Source organism: Oryx dammah, unplaced genomic scaffold, assembly GCF_014754425.2.
Source record: "Oryx dammah isolate SB20612 unplaced genomic scaffold, SCBI_Odam_1.1 HiC_scaffold_2, whole genome shotgun sequence".
Taxonomy (NCBI): Eukaryota; Metazoa; Chordata; class Mammalia; order Artiodactyla; family Bovidae; genus Oryx; species Oryx dammah.
This window is the reverse complement of record NW_024070186.1, coordinates 17599428-17607408: the sequence shown is the minus strand read 5'-3', so window position 1 is coordinate 17607408 and position 7981 is coordinate 17599428.

Genomic DNA, 7981 nt, shown 5'->3' with positions numbered 1-7981 from the left:
TGTGTGTGTGTGTGTGTGTGTGTGTGTGTGTGTGTGTGTGTGTGTGTTGGGGGGTGGTCTGTTGGAGAAGGAAATGGCAACCCGCTCCAGTATTCTTGCCTGGGAAATCTCATGGACAGAGGAGCCTGGCGGGCTACAGTCCCTGGGCTCCCAAACAGTTGGACACGACAGAGCGACTAAACAATAACAACAACAACGGGAATTTGAGCAAACTGCATCGCCGTGAATGTCCGGTGCTGCGCGAAAGATGCTCTTCCGCTGGGGGGCCACCAAAGCGGAACAGCGCAGACGGTGCCTGCCGCCTCCCCTGGCTCTGGGCGTTGGGGTCCAGTCACCTCCCGGAGCCCCGCGCGGGGCACTGGTGGGGACTCGGGGGGCCCAGCCATCCCCAGCAGCAGAGCCCCGAGTCCCCGCCCGCCCGCCGGCTCCTCACCTATCAGATTTCCTGTGCGCACCGCGCGCCGCTCCTCCCACCTCCTAAAGGCCAGCGCAGGGGACCGCCGCGCTCCGTCAGGACCCAGCTACTCAAGGGACGGCGCAATGCGGCTCTGAGCTCGGGCAGCTGCACGGCCCCGCGCAGGGAGTGCGGGGCGCACGGTGAGGCCCCGCGGCGCGGCGTGCGGGAGGTGCGGGGGCTCGAGAGATGCGGTCCCTGGGGACCCGGAGGCGGGGGCGCGGGCCCCGTGCACTTCTGAGGATCGCCTAGCCTACTGTGGGCTTGACTTCTCTCTTTCTGCTTTGTAAATTAAGGAGATGGTTACAAGACCACATTTGACCAAACTTGGTCTGTAACAGTGTAGTAATTTAAAAAAAATTACCTTTTTTTTTTGTTGTTGTTGTTTTGTTGTTGAGAAGTTCTAACCTTTTAGGAGATTTCTGTTATACAACATGGTGTTATCAACTGTCTTCATCCCCGGTGGTTCAGACGGTAGTCTGCCTGCAGTGTAGGAGACCCAGGTTTAATCGCTGGGTCCGGAAGATCTCCTGGAGAAGGAAATGGCAACCCACTCCAGTATTCTTGACTGGAGAATTCCAGGACAGAGGAACCTGATGGGCTACAGTCCATAGAGTCGCTATAGCCACCTTGCTATAAACATTAGGTTGTCAGAAACACTAGTTCCTTCACCTCTCTAGCTCCCGGCAACCATTCTTGTACTGTTTCTATGATTTCCACTTTGTTTTTAAAAAATTAAGATACCACATATAAGTGATACCAGGTAATACTGGCAGCACTTGCCTTTCTGTGGCTTACTTCACTTAGCATAATGCCCTCTTGGGTCATCCATGGTGTTACAGAGGGCAAGACTTTTTTTTCCCCCTTTTTAAGGCTGAAAGCATGGGCTGTCTGTATATCTTTATCTATATCCATATATACACATACATATAGCATTTCCTTCATGGGTGCCTGTCCACACTAAGACTGTGTCTGTACCTTGGTTCTTGTGAATAGTGCTGCAGTGAGCATTGGAGTACAGTTAGCTCTTTGAGACGATGCTTTCGTTTCCTTTAGGTTTTATACTCAGAGACGGAATTGCTGGATCCTATGGTAGTTCTGATTTCTTAAGGAACCTCCACAGTGTTTTCCACAGTGGCTGCACTAGTTTGCATTTCCATGAACAGTACACGTGTTCTGTTACTTTTTTCTCCACATGCTCGGGGATATGGTTATCTCTCGTTCTTTTGATAATAAGCATCCTGACAGGTGTGAGGTGATGTCTCACTGTGGTTTTGATTTGCATTCCCCTGATGATTACAGTTTTTGAGCACATTTTCACATACCTGTTGGCCATAAGTATGTCTTGTTGGGAAGAAGGATTCCTTGCCTTTTGCCCATGTTTAAATTGGACGTTTTGTTTATTTCTTGTTATTGATAACTAGAGGAGGAAATGGCAATCCACTCCAGTATTCTTGCCTGCAGAGTCCCATGGACAGAGGAGCCTGGTGGGCTACAGTGTATGGGATCGCCAAGAGTGGGACAGGACTGAGAGACTGAGCATGCGTGCATGCTATTGATAACAAGGTGTTGATTTCTGAAGAGTTATCCCTACTCTCATTACATGCCCAGTAAGTTGGGTTACTGACTGGACATAGTGCAAACAGAAGACTAGGGAATTAACACTGAATAGAAAGTCTCACAGTTAAAATGAATAAGCCAATCTAAGAAAAAACAAAAACCAATTCCTTAGCACTGGGCCCAGACAGCTCCTGCAGAGCGTGGGCGTCATGGGGATGCTGACAGGCGATGTGGTGAAAAGACGTCTTTTCACTGAGTGCCAGTAGGGTTTTGATTTTGAGTCTCTTTAGCTCATTCCTAAATGCCTTACAATTTTATAATCAACATTTTAGTAATATCTCTGCCAGTCATGTGTGTGTGTGTGTCTGTGTGTCTGTGTGTGTCTGTGTGTTATGCATGGTAAATATTGCGCCTAACTTTTTCAGGAATCCTGTTTCTGTTTGACTTTCTTTTTTTATTTGTTTTGGTATCTGACCTGTTGGGGATAAATACAGCCCTCAAAACCCTTTCCAAATCAGCAGTAATCAGATATTGTGAAGTTATTTTTCGCTTTCTTTTTGTATTAGAATGACAAACTTAAAAAAAAATCTTTGTTATGTATTTGCCTTTTGTAGATAATTAGTAGTACCTCCCATCCCCTTGTCTCCCTCATTTACTGTTTCTGCCCCTGCACCTTGACTTGGAGGAGTAGAATTTAATGAAGATAGAGATCTGAGGAAAGTGTCATATTCTAGTGAGCACTAGTGGTGGGGCATGGCTACTGTGTAGAGTAGCTTATAGACAGGAAATTCCTAGAGTCACATTTGTGGTTGAATGCATGCTGGTTCTGACCATCCTTACATGTAACAGTATATTTCAGTTAAGTTACACAGTGTGGTAGATGGCCATTTTTTATGGTGTTTCCTCCTCTTTTTTTTGTAAACTGATGGGTTTTTATTTTTGCGTTTTAGTTAATTATTTATTTTTGGCTCTGCTGGGTCTTTGTTTCTGCGGGTTTCTGTTTTGCTTTCTCTAGTTGTGGCAGGCACTACTCTTCGTGGCGTGCAGGCTTCTCATTGCTGTGGCTTCTCCTGTTTCGGAGCATGGACTCTAGGCACACAGCCTTCAGTAGTTGTAGCTCCCAGGCTCTAGAGCACAAGCTCAGTTGTCCGTGTACTGCTGTACAGGCTTAGTTGGGGCATGTGGAATCTTCCCTGACCAGGGATCAAACCTGTGTCTCCGTATTGACAGTTGACCACCCAGCCACCAGGGAAGCCCTGGTATTTCTTCTTAAACAGCTACATGTAAGAGGCAAATTGTTTCCAAGAGAGAGCATTTCGCATTTTCCTTTAAGTGAAATAAGTCAGACAAAAACACTGTATGATCTTACTTATGTGTGGAATCTAAAACAAAAAAATGAAAACCTCTCCAAAACTGAACCCAGAGATATAGAGAACAGATGGCAGTTATCAGAGGCTGCAAGAGTAGGGGGTGGAGGTGGGTTGGGGGGGTGTTGCCCTAATGGTGCGGGAGTGAGTGGTGAGAATAAAGACAGGAAAGCTAGTGCCATGGGTCAGGGACCTGCAGTCTCTATTGGACTGAGGTTCAGAGTCCACTCTGAGTCCAGCTTTATTCCTAATTGCAGACTATAAGACTCTCTTTGATCTTATCTTTCTCCAAACACTACACTGACTTGGTCCAGATCTCCTTGTTTTCACCCCAGGCCATTCCCTTCTGGGCTAGTCTTGGGAATAGTCAATAAGTGCGTAGGCAGTGTTCATGCCTGGTGCTGACCTGGTGTTCCGAGGTCCATATTTTCATGATCTCAGTCATAATCCTTTCTGGGTCTGCCCTCGGGGTTTGTAACAAGGCAGTTATTCTAAGAAAAGCATAAAAGATAATCATTAACACAGTTTCTTAATATACACTGTTTTTGCAGGTGCTATTTCTGTGGAATTTCTCAAGGTTGTGAAAGTACATTATTAGGAATTCCCACTACCGGGGTAAGGGGGTGTTAGGCAGAATGAGTGAAGATGCTCAAAAATTATAAACTTATAAGAGAAATACGTCCTGAGAATGTTATCAATAAATCTTTCTCTCAAATCTTCCTTTTAAGGAATGGCTGCATAATCTATTAAGATCTCTTTTCTATGTCTTTTCATTTTTTCTTTCTCTTCTCAAGTCAGTTCATCTTAAATAGTTTCTTTGTTAGGTAAAATTAAGCTCTGATATGTGCAAAGAGGATTTCAATATGAGGTCCATTGACATATAACTCCTACAAATGCAACTCGAGTATAAAGATATTTCACTAAATTGTTACCTTAAAAAATTGACAAGGACAATGGTGTCTTTGGAAAGAGTCTTCCACACATGGGCACCCTTCTGTAGGATTCCTCAGTCGGTGTTTTGAATAAACAAGGATCACAATTAATGTCTGATTTTCTGAGAGGCTGCATGCCTGTCCCAGGCTTCATTGCAGGGGTGACAGATTCATCCTTTCATGAACGGACCAGTGTGCAGCCCTCCTTCCTCAGTCCCGCTTGCTCATCTGTATGCAGTGGACAAGTGCAGACTTAGGTCAGTTCAGCTCAGTTCAGTCGCTCAGTTGTGTCCCACTCTTTGCGACCCTATGAACTGCAGCACACCAGGCTTCCCTGTCTGTCACCAACTCCCAGAGTTTACCCAAACTCTTGTCCATTGAGTCAGTGATGCCATCCAGCCATCTCATCCTCTGTTGTCCCCTTCTGCTCCTGCCCTCAATCCCTCCCAGCATCAGAGTCTTTTCCAATGAGTCAACTCTTTGCATCAGGTGGCCAAAGTATTGGAGTTTCAGCTTTAGCATCAGTCCTGAAAGTGAAAGAGGAGAGTGAAAAAGTTGGCTTAAAGCTCAACATTCAGAAAACTAAGATCATGGCATCTGGTCCCGTCACTTCATGGGAAATAGATGAGACTTAGGTCAGTTCAGACCAATTCTGGAAGGGAGTCAGGGGCTCCGCTGCCGCCTACCTGGGCATGGACTTGGACTTGGACTTCAAGCCAGGCGCAGTGTCCCAGGAGAGTCCTTTGTTTCTCAGGATGCTTGTCTATTTTGACCCGGCTTCTGATCAAATTTTCACTTGGTTCTCTGCCAGAAGGTAGATCCTTGTCGTGGATCCAGGTTCCAATGGCCTTGAAACTCGATTTGACCCTGGTCAGCCTCTCTCCCCAGATGCCTGGGAGGCTGCCTAAGATGAACCCAGAGACTTTGAACTACCTCATTCCTACCCCTCTGAATATAACTGTCAACACCAGTCAGGAGCTCACTGACTTTGTTGTGTAGAGGCCTTGTTTGGTCTAATGCCATCCCACCGCCAACTGAGGCTCTTGGGTAATCCCAGGTTTGTAACCTCCTGTGGTGTTCTTCTGACCTCCTCTGCTGCTGCTCCCCCACCTCCAGGAAAGCCCCCTGAATGGGTAGGGGCTTCTTCCAGCCCTCCTAATTCCAGACTCTTCTCCTTTGCCCTTGGCCTGAGCTTGCTTCTATGACTGGCCTCTTGTGGGTTTTGACAAGACCTCACTTATTAAGGGACTGAACCTGTGGCTGAAGAGGCAAGGTGAAGGGATAGGTAAGGTGGCTTCTAGACATTTTGACAACAAGTGTGACCTTCCTTGAAAACCAAATTAGGAGGGATGGGTATTGTGGAATGAGGTGCACTTGAAAGAAGATAGCAACCAGAATTTTTATATCTGATTTTGAATGGTTTCCCATAGTCTCAATAGAAGAAACAGAGTAGGAAGTGGAGTGGGACCAAGCTGGGTAAAGGAAGCAGCTGGCTATTTATTCGCACATTCGTGGAGGGGTAAAGATTATGAATGCTGGACCCAGATGCCTGAGTTCACATCCCAGCTGTGTCGGGTACTTGTTTGGTGATCTTGGGCAAGTTACTTCATTTCTCCCTGCCTCACTTTCCTCAGGGGCTTCCCTGGTGGCTCAGACAGTAAAGAATCTGCCTGCAAGGCAGGAGGCCTGGGTTCCATCCCTGGGTTGGGAAGATCCCCTGGAGAAGGAAGATCCCACTCCAGTATTCTTGCCTGGAGAATACTTTGGACAGAGTAGCCTGGCGGGCTATAGTCCACGGGGTCACAAAGAAGTGGACCAGTCTGAGCAATTAACACTTTCACTTTACTCTACTGAGATGGGAGACAATAATGGTATTTATTTCCTTGGGGGATAGTTATGATTAAATGCTTTCATAGGTGTAAAGTTTTACAATAGTGCCATTGTGTAATGCATGTTATAGAAGTTACAGCTATTACTGTTATTTGCCTTTTATGTGCCAATCCTTTAGTCATGTTGTATACAGTTGTTGCAGATCAAGGATGAGGAAGGAAAATAAAGTAACAAAGCTAGTTTTCTTTTATTAAATTAAAAAAAAAAAAAAACCACCTTGGTTTTAAAAGCAGTTGTCTCCCAAATGTGTCCAAACTATTTTGAGCAGTAGTAGAACTGCTGGAATAAAATAACTAATGTCAGGGCTGTAGTATTTAATTTGATGTCTCAGTTTTGGTCTCTGAACCCTTTCATTTAACTTCTGACTCTCTGTAACTATTTCAAGCCATTCCTGGGCATTACTATTTAAGTTTTCAACTCTGTCTATGCTATTTCTCACCATTTCTAATTTATTTATTAGTTTTGTAGAGGTGTTTTGCTCTCAGGATGTTTCCTGAATTCTGTAGTTTCCCTTTGTAATCTCCTTTCTTTGCCTTGTCCGCTCATGTTTTCTTTCTTGTTTTGCTGATTTTATGTTCTTAGTTTTTCATAGCAGATCATTTATTGGAAGAAATTTTATTTTCTTTTTGTAGCTTAGAGTGTGGTCAACACTTTTTAAAGCCTGAAGTGAGTGGGAGGACACAGATAGCTTAATTTTTAAAAATGTTTTGGCCACATCTTGAGTCATACGGGGTCTTAGTTCCTTGACCAGGGATTGAACCCATGCCCCCTGCATTGAGAGTGTAGAGTCTTAACCACTGTACCAGGGATATTCCACAGACAGCTTTGAAAGAGTTGAGAAGTACTAATCACTCCAGTTTCTAATGAAACATTCCAAATTGGGCTCAAGGCAAAAAATGCTTGATCTAGAGATGGAATCAAGGGTGGAGAAATAGCCACCCAGAGATACTTCTCTTGTGTTGGCTATCACCAGGACCTGTATGAGAACTTCTCACCCATTTCTGGGAGGATATTTCCTTCCAGGCTGGCTTCTGCACTTGGCTTTCCTTCTTTACTTTTGTCATATTTGTGTGTATTTGCTCTGCCATTTCTTTTTATGTCAAGTATATTTAAGAAGGGCAGCTTCAGCTGTACCTTCCAACTTAATTTGAGTGACTTGTCCTTGATTGCTTCTGTCCTTGTGTGAGAAGTGTTTTCTTTCTGAGCTTCAGTTTGCACCCTGGACATCATGTTTTATCTGCTTTTCTGTTGCCTGAGGAGATGAAGGAGGAGAAAGTATAGCTGGTGGTTGTTGTTGTGGCGCTAAGTCATGTCCGACTCTTTGTGACCCCATGGACTGAAGCTCCATGCCAGGCTTCCCTGTCCTTCACTACCTCCCAGAGTTTGCTCAAGTTCATGTCCATTGAGTTGGTGATGTTACTAACCATCTCATCCTCTGCCACTCCCTTCTCCTTTGGCCTTCAACCTTTCCCAGCTTAGGGGTTTTTTCCAATGAGTTGGCTCTTCACATCAGGTGACCAAAGTGTTGGAGCTTCAGCTTCACCATCAGTCCCTCCAATGAATATTTAGTGTTGATTTTCTTTACGATTGACCAGTTTGATCTTGGAGTCCAAGGGACTCTCAAGAGTCTTCTCCAGCACCATAATTCAAAAGCATCAATTCCTTGGCACTTAGCCTTCTTTATGGTCCAACTCTCAATTCCATACATGACTACTGGAAAAACCATAGCTTTGATTATACGGACCTTTGTCAGCAAGTGATGTCTTTGCTTTTTAATA